Here is a 16091-nt window from a genome sequence, read left to right as displayed (position 1 = left end):
ACTGTCCGAACACCACTGCATTGCCCTAAACCCTGAAACACCACCCCAGCATGACCCCCTACACAGCCCGAACACCACTGCACTGCCCTAACCCCTGAAACACCATCCCCAGCACAACCCCCTACACTGCCTGAACACCACTGCACCACTGCTCTAAACCCTGAAACATCACCCCAGCACGACCCCATATACTGCCCGAACACCACTGCACTGCTCTAAACCCTAAAAAACCACCCCCAGCACGACCCCCTACACTGCCCGAACACCACTGCACTGCCCTAAACCCTAAAACACCACCCCAGCACGATCCCCTACACTACCCAAACACCACTGCACTACCCTAAACCCTAAAACACCACTCCCAACACGACCCCCTACACTTCCCAAATGCCACTGCCCTAAACCCTGAAACACCACCCCCTGCACGTCCCCCTACACTGCCCAAACACCACTGCACTGCCCTAAACCCTGAAACACCACCCCCAGCAAGACACCCTACACTGCCCGAACACCACTGCCCTAAACCCTGAAATGTCACCCCCTGGAAGACCCCCTACAGTGCCCAAACACCACTGCCCTAAACCATGAAACACCTCCCCCTGCAAGACCCCCAACACTGCCCAAACATCACTGCACTGCCCTAAACCCTGAAACACCAACCCCTGAACGACCTCCTACACTGCCCGAACACCACTGCACTGCCCTAAACCCTGACACACCATCCCCAGCACGACCCCCTACACTGCCCGAACATAACTGCACTGCCGTAAACCTTAAAACCCCACCCCCAGCACGACCCGCTACACTGCCCGAACACACTGCACTGCCCTAAACCCTGAAACACCACCCCAATTCACGACCCCCTACACTGCCCGAATACTATTGCACTGCCCTAAATCCTGAAACACCACCCCCAGCAACACCCCCTACACTGCCCGAACACCACTGCACTGCCCTAAATCCTGAAACACCACCCCCATTCACGACCCCCTACACTGCCAGAATACTATTGCACTGCCCTAAATCCTGAAACACCACCCCCAGCTACACCCCCTACACTGCCTGAACACCACTGCCCTAAACCCTGAAACACCACACCCATCAAGACCTTCTACACTGCCCGAACACCACTGCACTGCCCTAAACCCTGAAACACCACCCCCAGCAATACCCCCTACACTGCCCAAACACCACTGCTGTAAACCCTGAAACACCACTCCCAGCAAGACCCCCTACACTGCCCTAAACCCAGAAACCTTACCCCCTCACAATCCCCTACACTGCCCAAACACCACTGCACTGCCCTAAACCCTGAAACACCACGCCCTGCACGACCCCCTACACTGCCTGAACACCACTCCACTGCCCTAAACCCTGAAACACCACCCCCAGGTCATCCCCCTACACTGTCCAAACACCCCTGCACTGCCCTAAACCCTGAAACACCACCCCCAGCAAGTCTCCCTACACTGTCCGAACACCACTGCATTGCCCTAAACCCTGAAACACCACCCCCAGCACGACCCCTACACAGCCCGAACACCACTGCACTGCCCTAACCCCTGAAACACCACCCCCAGCACAACCCCCTACACTGCCTGAATGCCACTGCACTGCTCTAAACCCTGAAACACCACCCCCAGCAAGACCCCCTACACTGCCCGAACACCACTGCCCTAAACCCTGAAACAGCAACCCCAGCAAGACCCCCTACACTGCCCAAATACCACTGCCCTAAACCCTGAAACACCACCCCCTGCAAGACCCCCTACACTGCCTGAACACCACTGCACCACTGCTCTAAACCCTGAAAAACCACCCCAGCACAACCCCATATACTGCCCGAACACCACTGCACTGCTCTAAACCCTAAAACACCACCCCCAGCACGACCCCCTACACTGCCCGAACACCACTGCACTGCCCTAAACCCTAAAACACCACCCCCAGCACGACCCCCTACACTACCCAAACACCACTGCACTACCCAAAACTCTAAAACACCACTCCCAGCACGACCCCCTACACTTCCCAAACGCCACTGCCCTAAACCCTGAAACACCACCCCAACAAGACCCCCTACAATGCCCAAAAACCACTGCACTGCCCTAAACCCTGAAACACTACCCCCTGCACGACCCCTACACTGCTTGAAAACCACTGCACTGCCCTAAACGCTGAAACACCACCCCGAACACGACCCCCTACACTGTCCGAACCCCACTGCTCTGCCCTAAACCCTAAAACACCACTCCCAGTACGTCCCCCTACACTGCCTGAACACCACTGCACTGCCCTAAACCCTGAAACACCACCCCCAGCAATACCCCCTACACTGCCCAAACACCACTGCTGTAAACCCTGAAACACCACACCCAGCAAGACCCCCTACACTGCCCTAAACCCAGAAACCTTACCCCCTCACAATCCCCTACACTGCCCAAACACCACTGCACTGCCCTAAACCCTGAAACACCACGCCCTGCACGACCCCCTACACTGCCTGAACACCACTCCACTGCCCTAAACCCTGAAACACCACCCCCAGGTCATCCCCCTACACTCTCCAAACACCCCTGCACTGCCCTAAACCCTGAAACACCACCCCCAGCAAGTCTCCCTGCACTGTCCGAACACCACTGCCTTGCCCTAAACCCTGAAACACCACCCCCAGCACGACCCCCTACACAGCCCGAACACCACTGCACTGCCCTAACCCCTGAAACACCACCCCCAGCACAACCCCCTACACTGCCTGAATGCCACTGCACTGCTCTAAACCCTGAAACACCAACCCCAGCAAGACCCCCTACACTGCCCGAACACCACTGCCCTAAACCCTGAAACAGCAACCCCAGCAAGACCCCCTACACTGCCCAAATACCACTGCCCTAAACCCTGAAACACCACCCCCTGCAAGACCCCCTACACTGCCTGAACACCACTGCACCACTGCTCTAAACCCTGAAAAACCACCCCAGCACGACCCCATATACTGCACGAACACCACTGCACAGCTCTAAACCCTAAAACACCACCCCCAGCACGACCCCTTACACTGCCCGAACACCACTGCACTGCCCTAAACCCTAAAACACCACCCCCAGCACGACCCCCTACACTACCCAAACACCACTGCACTACCCTAAACTCTAAAACACCACTCCCAGCACGACCCCTACACTTCCCAAACGCCACTGCCCTAAACCCTGAAACACCACCCCAACAAGACACCCTACACTGCCCAAAAACCACTGCACTGCCCTAATCCCTGAAACACCACCCCCTGCACGACCCCTACACTGCTTGAACACCACTGCACTGCCCTAAACGCTGAAACACCACCCCGAACACGACCCCCTACACTGTCCGAACCCCACTGCTCTGCCCTAAACCCTAAAACACCACTCCCAGTACGTCCCCCTACACTGCCTGAACACCACTGCACTGCCCTAAAACCAGAAACATCACCCCCAGCATGACCCCCTACACTGTCCGAACTCCACTGCACTGCACTGCCCTAAACCCTGAAAAACCACCCCCAGCAGGACCCACTACACTGCCCAAACACCACTGCCCTAAACCCTGAAACACCACCCACAGCAAGACCCCCTATACTGCCCAAATACCCCTGCCGTAAACTCTGAAACACCACCCCCTGCAAGACCCCTACACTGCCCGAGCACCACTACACCACCCTAACTCCTGATACACCACCCCCTGTAGGCCCCCCTACACTACCCGAACACCACTGCACTGCCCCAAACCCTGAAACACCACCCTCAGCATGACCCCCTACACTGCCCGAACCCCACAGCACTGCCCTAAACCCTAAAACACCATCCCCAGCACAACCCCCTACACTGCCTGAACACCACTGCACTGCCCTAAACTCTAAAATTCCACCCCTAGCATGACCCCCTACACTACCCGAACAGCACTGCACTGCCCTAAACCCTAAACCACCACCCCCTACATGACCCCCTACACTACCCGAAAACCACTGCACTGCCCTAATCCCTAAAACACCACCCCCAGCACGACCCCCCACACTGCCTGAACACCACTGTACTACCCTTAACCATAAAACACCAGCACGACCCCCTACACTGCCCGAACACCACTGCACTGCCCTAAACCCTAAAACACCAGCTCCAGCACGACCCCTCACACTGCCTGAACACCACTGCACTGCCCCAAACCCTGAAACACCACACCCAGCATGACCCCCTACACTGCCCGAACACCACTGCACTGCCCTAAACCCTGAAATACCACCCCCAGCACGACCCCTACACTACCTGAACACCACTGTACTGCCCTAAACCCTGAAAGACCACTCCCTGCACGACCCCCTACACTGCCCGAATACCACTATACTGCCCTAAACCCTGAAACACCACCCCCAGCAAGACCCCCTACACTGCCCGAACACCACTGCCCTAAACCCTGAAACACCAGTCCCAGCACGACCCCCTACACTGCCCGAACACCACTGCACTGCCCTAAACCCTGATACACCAACCCCAGCAAGACCCCCTTCACTGCCCGAACACCACTGCCCTAAACCCTGAAACACCACCCCCAACAAGACCCCTACACTGCACAAAAAGCACTGCACTGCCCTAAACCCTGAAACACCACCCCTTACATGACCCCTACACTACCCGAACACCACTGCACTGCCCTAAACCCTGAAACACCAGCCCCATCACGACCCCCTGCACTGCCCGAACACCACTGTTCTGCCCTAAACCATGAAACACCACCCCCAGCAAGACACCCTACACTGCCCGAACACCACTGCCCTAAACCCTGAAACACCACCCCATGCAGGACCCCCTACACTGCCCAAACACCACTGCACTGCCCTAAACCCTGAAACACCAACCCCTGCATGACCCCCTACACTGCCCGAACACCACTGCACTGCCCTAAACCCTGATGCACCACCCCCAGCACGACCCCTACACTGCCCGAACACCACTGCACTGCCCTAAACCCTAAAACACCACCCCCAGCACCACCCCCTACACTGCCCGAACACCACTGCACTGCCCAAAACCCTAAAACACCACCCCCAGCATGACCCCCTACACTGCCCGAACACCACTGCACTGCCCTAAACCCTAAAACACCACCCCCAGCACGACCCCCAACACTGCCCGAACACCACTTCACTGCCCTAAACCCTAAAACACCACCCCCTGCATGACCCCCTACACTACCCGAACACCACTGCACTACCCTAAACCCTAAAATTCCACCCCTAGCATGACCCCCTACACTACCCGAACACCACTGCACTACCCTAAACCATAAAACACCAGCCCCAGCACGATCCCCTACACTGCCCAAACACCACTGCACTGCCCTAAACCCTAAAACACCAGCTCCAGCACGTCCCCTCACACTGTCCGAACACCACTGCACTGCCCTTGTCTATGCATATAGCATAAGGAGAAAGGAGGTCTACAATGAAATCCCAAAAATACTTAGGGTGAGTCCATTCCTCACTCTGGAGAGAGGTACATCCGGCTTCTCGCACTGTGCACTGACGTTACACCAATCACTCCATTTGTGAATCAAAAAAAAGTTACATACAAAGAAAATAGCAGAGGAGAGGGACACTAGCGGACAGATCCAATTTTATAATTTGAGAAAGCTAGTTGCCTCTAGGCCATAAAAGGATCTGCCAGTTACAAGTTCGAAGTCCAGAGGTACAACTAGGACATCTATCCCCATGAGTTTACCAAATTTAATACTATTGAGTTGAGTGTTTGTGGTGCCTCCTGCCTGCAGCACTTTGAGGCTGCAAGGTTCTGGACATCATTACAGAAAAATTAGCATATATAGGTAAATAACCACACCTATTTAAAAGGTATTCAAAACTTGAGAGGTGTAGAGAAAGCACTACGCCCATCCAGAACAGTTGATGGAAATAAACTTGCACAAGTTATTCTTACGGAGCACTAAGGTGGATCAGTGTTAACACCTGTGACAATCTTCGCCAGGCTTGTGAGATAGTGTCAGAGTAAAGCAATCTCAAAAGAAGGATACCATGCAGACATGTTTGGGAGAAAGTGAGGCACACACAGTGTTACACTTAAAGGAGCAGAGAGCCCCACTACCACATTACTATGCTTGAAGACAGAACCTCTTCAGACTTGTCCCCGTACCTAAAAAATAGTTGTCCCTAATACATGGAAGTTGGGGTTCAAGTGGACCTATGGCCGGAGACGCTAAATACATTTCGTGAAGTGGCAGGAAATTTGCAAGACAAACAAAAACCAAAGCCTCTAATTGCTCCATTGACACACGAAGACAAGCACCTTCTCTGGACATTCTCTATAAAAAACGTGTAAAAACCACAAATAACCTATGTGTGTGCACTTCATCCCCAAGAGGAATGTGAGCTGGGCACAGAACACCTTGAACTCAGTATACCAGGAGGCATGCACATCTAAGGAAACTTTTGTTGCAGCACTGGAAAACGTGGCACAAGATTGCACCTTCAATAGGTTCACAAACAAGGGTGCAAAAACGCAGGTAATGAGGGCTGAAAGTCAACAACGTTGCAATGCAGGCTTCTGAAAAGGTCAGTTCCATTACTAAAACCCCTGACAGGGCCAAAGCTGATGAGGACAACGATCAGTCAGCAATAAGATATTACAGTGGCGACGCGGTATACCACGGTTTAGTCAAATTACATACACAACAGAAGTGGAGAGTGACGCACAGACGTGGTGAAACAGACACTGTGAGGATAGAGTGGTGAAAGCACCAGAGAGCAGCCGGAGCTGATCTACTGGCTTGTTTCACTTGCTCGTTGGCCAAGATCCTCAAAATGAGCTTTTGTTGGAAGTCTACTTAGCGGTTCCTCATTAGGGCTCTGGGTGGTGTGCTCTGGTGCTCCTTGGACTGTGATCTCTGGGTACTCCTTGCAAGAAAGCCACTATGAAGTCTGCTCTTTGAAAAGATCTGGGCTCTGAAATGGATTGCATCGAGGAGATCGTATGACGCTCTGTTTGAGTTATCATATTAAAGATTTCACGTTTTAAAATGAAACAAGGAGGTTGGCTATGGGCCAATTGCTTTCTATAGGTTAGGGATTAGGTAATTGTTTCTATATAATGAATGACTACAATTGCCATTGGAAGGAACAGTCCTTGCTGTGACATAATCAGCTGAGTGAGTGTTTATCTCTTGATTGAAATTAGGGATAAAGTGCCCACTGCCGTACATTGTGAGGATATTGCAAGTCACTGAGGAGTTCCATAACAATATAGATGAATGAGGCAGAAGGCCGAGTTCCTTTATAGTGTTAAGGAACTCCAAGGTGACTTGCAATATTCTTATCATGTATGGCAAGGTGTACTTTATCCCTTATAATACATGGTCACACCATCACCTTTCCAACAAACCACTTGAAACCTTGGCGCGTAGCTCTTTCATATAAAAGAGAGGGTATGTTTGCAAACTTGAAGAGTAAAAATTGAATCTCTAGTGCAAAAATTAAAACACATCAAAAACCTGTTAGATTTTTGCTGCAAAAAGATATTAGAAGCAGTTCAATACAAGTCAATTAAAAAAAAAAACTGCAGTAGCTTAGAATGTGTAGAAACACACAGAAAGACTCCAACTTTTCTATAATTATCTAAGGAAAGCAAAAAAATCATCATGTTCTTTTGGATAGTCACTGTGATGCAAAATGCAACACCTTCCCAGGTGAGGTGTAATGAAGAGAAATATTTTTATTTCTCCTCTTTACTTCCTCTTTCTATGTGTGCTGAATTCTGCAGCACACTTAGGAAGAGGAAAACCCCTCTAAGGATTGTTTTTGTGCAGGAAGCTGCCTGCACCGTTGCTAGGCAGCCTATTGCGCATCAGCACTGGGGAAAGGACAGAAATGCACAATACTGTTATAAATAGGGTGCATTCCTGCCCTTTCTCTGTAACGCAGTTCAGCAAGTTGACTTGCTGCACTACATTGTGCTACTTTTACATAAATAGCTCCCAGAGTGTTTTGAATACTATGTGAAGCAGTAATGCAAATATTGGCAACTCTCATTTTTGGACTGCTGTATGATTGCAGACAATGATACAGGCCAATATACTTCATCACTGCTATTCCACTGTCTCTAGTCTTACCCACATACTACAGCCTCCCTGAGAAGTCATTTGCTGCCCAGTTTTTCTTTTAAAAAGATGGCACTTTCGTGAAAAAAAATTGTTTGTATTTTCTTAAATGCGTACAAAACCAGAACATCTGCAGGAAGGAAGTGATCAAAAAATCCCAATATGCAGCGTTGTCTATTCGCAATTATCAACACAAGCACAAGGTTAAAAGAGGCAGAAAGCAAAACATTTTATTGAGACACTCATCTTCCCAGCAGGGAAGCTCTGAATCCATTCTGTATGAGCTCCATTAAAATAAGAGTCGAAATATATTTGTATTTGCTTCGTCTATACTTAGAAGAGGAAGCGATTAACGACTGTGCGTGTAGGATGGGATTGTCTTGCATTAATTTGGAACCCTGCAGCAAGAGCAATTAAACTGGTCCATAAACGATGAGGAAGATGAGGCAAAAACAAGCATATGTCCTGAATATGTCCTTCTGTATAAGCAGCGGCTTATAATTGGAGAGTGATATGGCGAATCTTCCATGTGTCTTCCAGGCCACCTGCAAGGGTGTAGCTACCATCGGTGGAGCAAGTGCAGTAGCATCAGGGCCCAGAGGCACCGATTGAACCCCACAGGGGTCCCACAGGGTTCACCCCTGAGCCCCGCTCTCTTCAACATCTACATGGCCCCCCTCGCAGCCATCGTCCGACAACACGGCCTCAACATCGTATCCTATGCCAATGACACCCATCTCATCCTCTCCCTTACCAAAGACCCCACCATTGTCAAACTCAACTTCCGGAAAGGAATGCAAGATGTTGCAGTCTGGATGATCAACAGCTGCCTGAAGATCAACACCGAGCAGACAGAAGTTCTCGTCCTCTGTACCTCCCCTTCTGCATGGGACAGCACCTGTTGGCCGACCGCCCTCGGAAGCCCACCTACCCCCTCAGACCACACCAAGAACCTCGGCATCGTACTCAACTGATCACTCACCATGAACCATCAGGTCAACACCGTCACCTCCAGCTGCTTCAACACCCTCAGCATCCTCCGCAAGACCTTCAAGTTGATCCCCCCTAAGTCAAGGAAAACAGTCACCCACGCACTAATCACCAGTAGACTGGACTATGGAAACTCACTCTACGCCGGCATCAACAAGCCCCTACTACGCAAACTCCAGACAATACAGAACACCGCCGCCAGACTCGTCCTCGGCATCCCCCGACACGAACACATCAGCCAACACCTATGAAGTCTCCACTGGCTCCCCGTGGAGAAAAGAGTCACTTTCAAAATCCTCACTCACGCCTACAAATGCCTACACAACAACGGACCCAAATACCTCAACGACAGACTAAACTTCCACGTACCCAAAAGAAACCTTAGATCTTCCAACCTTGCACTGGCCGAAACCCTGCGCATCCACAAAGCAGCCAGAAAATGGCCAGGGAGGGGGGGCCACTCGGCCCCCCTCCCTTAAAATAAAGTGAATAAAATGGGTGGGCTCCGGGGATGGGGTTGCCGTGGCAGAAATCAGCCTCTGGAGGGAGGCCACACGCCCCCTTCCTTTTCATTTTATTTCATTTTTTTTTAAGGGGTCAAGCCCTGGGGGATGGGGTCACCAGGCCCAAAAGGATCATTGGAAGGGGGGCCACACAGCCCCCTTCCTAAAATAAAATAAAAAATTGGAAGCCAGCAAGTCGCTGGATGCCCCTCCCCCTTTCTCCACTACTCTGCAATTGCGCATCCTGGCACACTCTTGGTTGGGGGATGAAGTCATCTTCGCTACTGAGGGTCCTTAGGGACCAACTAGCCCACCTGTTACCTCCAGTAAGCCCCACACAGTGGTATTGTTGAGAAGTGATCATGCCCCTTTTTTCCACCACTCTGAAAACGCGCCTCTCATCACACTGCTGGTGGGGCGATGAGGTTCCCTTGTGTTCTGAGGGCCTCAGTACTAAAGTGGACTTCATCCCGCAAGCTGAAGTGTTGCATGAGGCGCGTTTGCAGAGTGGTGGAGAAAGGGGCATGGCCTCCAGCCACCTCTCAGCAATCCAGCTGTGTGAGACTTACTGGAGGTAACAGGAGGGCTAGTTGGCCCCCAGGGACCCTGAAGAAGCAAATGGACTTCATGTAATGTGTAATGTAAATGTATGGTTTTTTATATAGCGCCGATCACCACTACGGGTATCTCAGCGCTGTATTCATACCACTGAAGGAACCCTTCCTGGCTTTCCATGTGAGGTGTCCACTCCTGGGCACCCCCATGGTGAAGGCCAGACATCCCAGCGCTGTTGGGGCCGTTGTGGAGATTAAGCAAGCTATTGCCCAGAGTTGCAGCGTGGGACCCATGATTAGAATAGGCACTGAGGCGAGAATATCCGGTCCGCGGAATTTATAGCCCGAGACCCTACCGCGACGGGAATCGAACCCTGGTCCCGGACTGGTGCTCTGCATCGAGGTCTGCCGCGCTAACCATTGAGCCACACTTCTCCACCCCCAAATAATAATAGTGTGCCAGGAGGCACTTTGCAGAGTGGTGTAGAAAGGGGTGTAGCCTGCTACCGCCTCTCAGCAATCCCACTGTGTGGGGCTACCTGGAGGTACCAGGTGGGTTAGTTGGCCCCTAAGAACCTCCAGCAGCGAAAGGGCCTTTATCCCCCAACCAAGAGCACGCCAAGATGTGTGTTTGCAGACTGGTGGAGAAAGAGGCCATGGCCTGCTGTCAGAACTCAGCAGTCCTGCTGTGTGGGACTTACTGGAGGTAATAGGAGGAGTAGTTGACCCCCAAGGACGACCTTGGGGGCCAACCACCCCTGCTGTTACCTCCAGTAAGTCCCACACAGCAGGATTACTGAGAAGTTGTCAGAGGCTGTGCCCCCTTTCTCCACCACTCTGCAGACGTGCCTCCTGGTGCACTACTAGTTGGGGGATAAATTCCCCTTGGCTCCAGAGGGACATTGGGGGCCATGAAGCCCTCCTGCTACCTCCTGTAAGCCCTAAACAGCAGCATTCCCGAGAGCTGGCCGAAGGCCCAGACCCCTTTCTCCACCACTCTGCAAAAATGACTGCTCGTTAAAAAACCATAGAGATTCACACAAAAAACAGAAGTTACACGGACGTTATAGTGAGGAATTAGCATTTAAAAAACCTTAGAAATTCTCTTAAAAAAGCAAAGGTTACAGTGACATTATAGTTAGCAAATAGAATTTAAAAAACCTTAGAAATTCACGCAAAAAAACAAAGGTTGCAGGGACATTATAGTTAGACTGACATTTCACTTGTACAAAGCAAGAGAAATTCAGCACAGACCCCCCAGGATATAGCGGCATGGATTAGCAAATTTAGCGGCACAAATATGGAAATTTAGCGGCACAAATATGGAAATTTAGCGGCAATTTAGCGGCGTTTTATTTGGCAGTTTAACCTACAACAAACACAGATCTCTTTGTTTTTTGAGTTATTTAACACCATGAAGCTATGTATATTTGGTTTATTTACAATGTAGAGACTTTGTTTGTCTTCAAGACTACAAATAGGACATAAACCTGTTACTGAATAAATGCTTGTCGTGTTAATCTTGCAGTTCTTCTGAGCAGTCCAAATGTAGCCCAATATTGTGCTGCTGATTATAATGCAGGAACAATAATGCCCGGATGGATTGCTCTGAGAGGGACCGTCGTCTGGCTGACAAAATAATTTTGTAGATGCTGTTGCTCCTTTCAGCATCTGCAGAACTGGTCACACAGTCCTTGTACACAGCTGCAAGCTGTGAAAGGACTAGAATGCGGTCAGCCATCCCACACCAGAAAAGGTCAGTGTCAATCACCCCAGAAACAGATGCCTGTACTGCTTCTGGGCCTACATGTTCAAAGTAGAGGCAAAGCTCCTGATCGGGGACTTCGCTGAAAGCAGGGATGGCAGAATATGCACTCTTGTCCTTAGGCAGGATGCAGAGTCGTGCAGGATTGAAAAGGCGCACTTGCTTCAAGAACCCAATGCCCGGTTGGGCCTCCCCCATGTATTTGCCCGCCTTTTCCAGAGAATTTTCAAAAGCTTCATTGAGCTGGGCTGTTATCTTTTTTTTCTGTGTCAGAGTTAATTTAGCCCCTGCAGTCGTCTGCAGAAATGGTTGTAGTGACTCCAGAGTGAGGACTGAATTGTTTGTTAGGTCTATGTGAAGGTCCTCCAAATAATCATACACCTTCATTGTCACTGGTGTCTGACTCTGGAATAAGTCCATCAGATGCAAAATGTTTTGGCATTTTTCGGCCACAATGTCCAATTGCACTTTTATGCAGTTTCTTTCGTCGCTGTTCAAAATCCTTTGCAGATTTTCAAGGGAATCTGGGGGAGACTTGCTGAGTTGCATCTCAGACTCAACAAACCCAGCATAGGCCTCAAAATGCTTGCAATGGTACTGGACAGCAGCAAACCAAGAATTCCACCGGGTACTGCAAGGATCAGGTGCCATCCGTGGTTTCATCCCATGGTTCTCAGCAAGATGGTGCAGGTACCTTCTCTTTCTGCTCCCGGCCATGTAAAAGATGCGCGAGAAGTACAGGAGAAAAGCATTTAGCTCCACAAAAGGCTTCCTAAATGACTCTCCAATAAGGTTCATTATGTGTGCCAAGCAGGTGATATGTATGGAGTTTGTGTACAGATTTCTCAAAACAGTGTTGTATGCCTTGAGCATGTATGCCGCATTGTCAGTGTTAAAGGAAATAACGTCCTGGAAGGCTATGTTGTACTCTGTGAGCACCTTCACAACTGCTTGCGCTACAGTCCCATGGTTGCACTGTGAGAGGAACACTGTGTCCGCTAGGTGGGTGTGGATCTTACGGCCACCCTGCGCAGAAACAACCGCAAATAACACTTTCAATACACACCGCCCTTCAACATCAGGTGTTTCATCAAATATAACACTGATCTTCTGATCTTGCAAGTGTTCTTTCAGCTCGTTCTTTGCTACTATATATCTCTCTGGGAGATGACGTTCTTGAAGCTGATGACTTCCAGGTATTGCTCCACCATTTCGCACTCGCTCATGGAGAAACTTGCGCAGCACAGGGTGGTCGGTTTTGCTCAGCGGAATGTTCAGCGCTGTGCAGACATTGACCCACTCACTTATAATTTCCTGGTTTGAGGCACCGGCAGCTGTACTCTTTGTGAAAAGTGCGTTGACAGTCATCTGATGGGCACGTTTTGGCGAAGAGTGAGGGTCTGGATCATCTGAACAGCGCTTCAAGTGTTTTTGGGACTTCACATGCATATCAACAGTGTGTTTCCGGATGTGATCCACAACCACATTGCGCACACTGCAAAACAGCACACCACCATCCGCATGCATCACAGCGCAAACGTATATCTCTTTCATCTTTATTTCTTCCCAAAAGTAAACTGACAAGACAAGAACTTCAGCCTCAAGCTGAGGTCGATTAACTAAATGCCAAGAGTAAAGGAAATGAAAATATGTGCCCTTTGTCCCTCAGTTGCATCACAGCAAATGGAATCACTGACGCCGGGGCCCGGGACTGGTGGCAGGTGGTTGGTGCTTGGGCCCGCCGCACACTGGGCACGCGGCGGGCCCCCAACAATTCAGCGCTCACAGCGCTCACAGCAGCCAATTCAGCGCAATTCAGCGCTCAGCGCACCATAATTTTTTGGTTCTTGTTTAGGTCCTGCTATAACAGTTGCCCGCTTGTTTGTAGTGCTCACCTACAGTTTTTGAGCAATTACTATAATCTCTTATCAGGCTGTCAGCTGGTTTTAAGGCTGAAGTTGGCCCTGTGCTTTTCTCTGTGAAAGCCACAGCTAGTTGTAGAATGAATATTTGTCTGCCACCGTTTCCTAGCGGGTTTTGGAACGAACAAACCATGGAAAGGCTCTTTTTCAGTGAAGTACACTATACAAGCGTAGGGTGCAAGAGGGCCATTAGTCTTATTATGCTGTATTAATTAAAACCATTGCGTACATTGAAATGTATAAAACCTAAGCAAGTTTTTAAAGACTTTCAAAACAAGCTCACAGCGCTCAGCTCACAGCAGCTTACCTGGGCCTCTGGGCCTCCCGAGACGACGATCCGACGATCCACCACCAGCACCAGCCACAACGATACGATGACGATCCAGACCAGCAACGATCCACCACCAGCACCAGCCACAACGATACGATGACGATCCAGACCAGCAGCGCCGCTCCAGACCAGGTGAGTCGCGTCGTCATTGAGTCGTCAGCACTGCCTGCTGTGAGGACCACCCCCTATCCCCCTTCTATTGGTCTATTGGACCCGTGGCAAGAGCCACTGGCCCAATAGAACAATAGAAGAGGAAGAGGGGCGGGTGGTCTGCTGTCTGCTGCTGGATGGGGGTGGGATGCTGCCAGGATGCCAGGATTTCACGGGCACTTTTGTAAAAATCGCGGCATTTTTACAAAAGTGCCGATTTCGCGATTTTTTTGCAAATCGCGAAATCGCGAAATCCTGGAGGGTCTGATTATAGTTACCTGAGTTAACTATAACATGCGCCCCTCCAAAGCAATGCTTATGACCTCACATATTATATCACTCATGACATGGTCAGTGACATCACTCATGACATCACTGACAACATCTTAAATGACATCACTGAGTACATTAGTGACGACATCATCTGCAGCATCTCTGATGCACCTACTCACACCCCTATAGAATCTTTGAAACACCTATTGGCACTCCCACTCAACCATTCACAGATTGATTGACAGAGCCATACCAGTACTTACACAGTCACTCACTACTTCATAGATCTACACACATATCCACTTGCTCACCCATACTGCCACTCATACACCTGCTCAGTCACCAATACAGCCATTGACATATCCATTCATATACCCATACAGGCATACACACACACTGAGTGAGTCACCCATAGAACTACTCACGCACCTACACACTCACCCATACAGTCAATCATACAGGTATGTACTAACCAAAACAGTTCCATACACATCCACTTACTTGCTCATACAAATAGTGACACATACTCATTCACCTATAAAGTCACTGACAGAAGCATGTACTAATCCATATAGCCACTCTCACATTCACTCACTCATGCATACATGTCACTCATATACCCAGTCACTCAACTATACTGCCTTTCACATATACTGTAACTGTCCCATACTAACATAAGCACTAAGCACTCAATCATCAAAACAGCCATACAGACACTCACTTCCCATTCAGCTTCTCACACACGCAGTCACTCGCCCATACAGGCACTGACTCACTCATTCACAAACCTCCTCACCCACACACACAGACACCCACACAACCATAGAGATAGTCAACCAATCAATCACCCATATAGCCATTCACATACCCACTAACATACTCATACGCCTACTTAGACATCCACATCAACTGACAGACAGATGCATTCACACATGCAGTCAAACATTCATACATTCACTAAGACACCTAATCACTCACTTATAGTCAGTCACGTACCCACTCAGTCATCCAAAGAGTCTTTCATACACCCACTGATTCACCAATACACCTAGATATATATATTTAACACTCATAAACGTTTTTAAAACACTCACAGTCACTGGATAACATCAGCACTGATGTCATCAGTGATGTCATCTGAGATGTCATCAGTGATGCTGTCAGTGATGTCACTGACCATGTCATGAGTGATGCAATATGTGGGATCAGGTAACTATAACGGCTGAACTTCTCTGGTTTTGTATGAGTGAAACATCAGTCTAACTATAATGTCAGTGTAACCTTTGTTCATATATATATATATATATCTTCACAGAAAAAAACATAGGTTTCAGGGGTGTTATAGTTAGCTGGCCATTTTACTTGTACAAAACCATAGAAATTCCTCCGCTATAGTTAGTTCTGCTAACTATAACTCGTGTGCCCGCAATGCACTGCTGAGGATGTCACATATTGCATAATTCA

Source organism: Triturus cristatus, chromosome 11 (genome assembly GCF_964204655.1).
Source record: "Triturus cristatus chromosome 11, aTriCri1.1, whole genome shotgun sequence".
NCBI lineage: Eukaryota > Metazoa > Chordata > Amphibia > Caudata > Salamandridae > Triturus > Triturus cristatus.
This window is presented reverse-complemented; position numbering follows the sequence as displayed.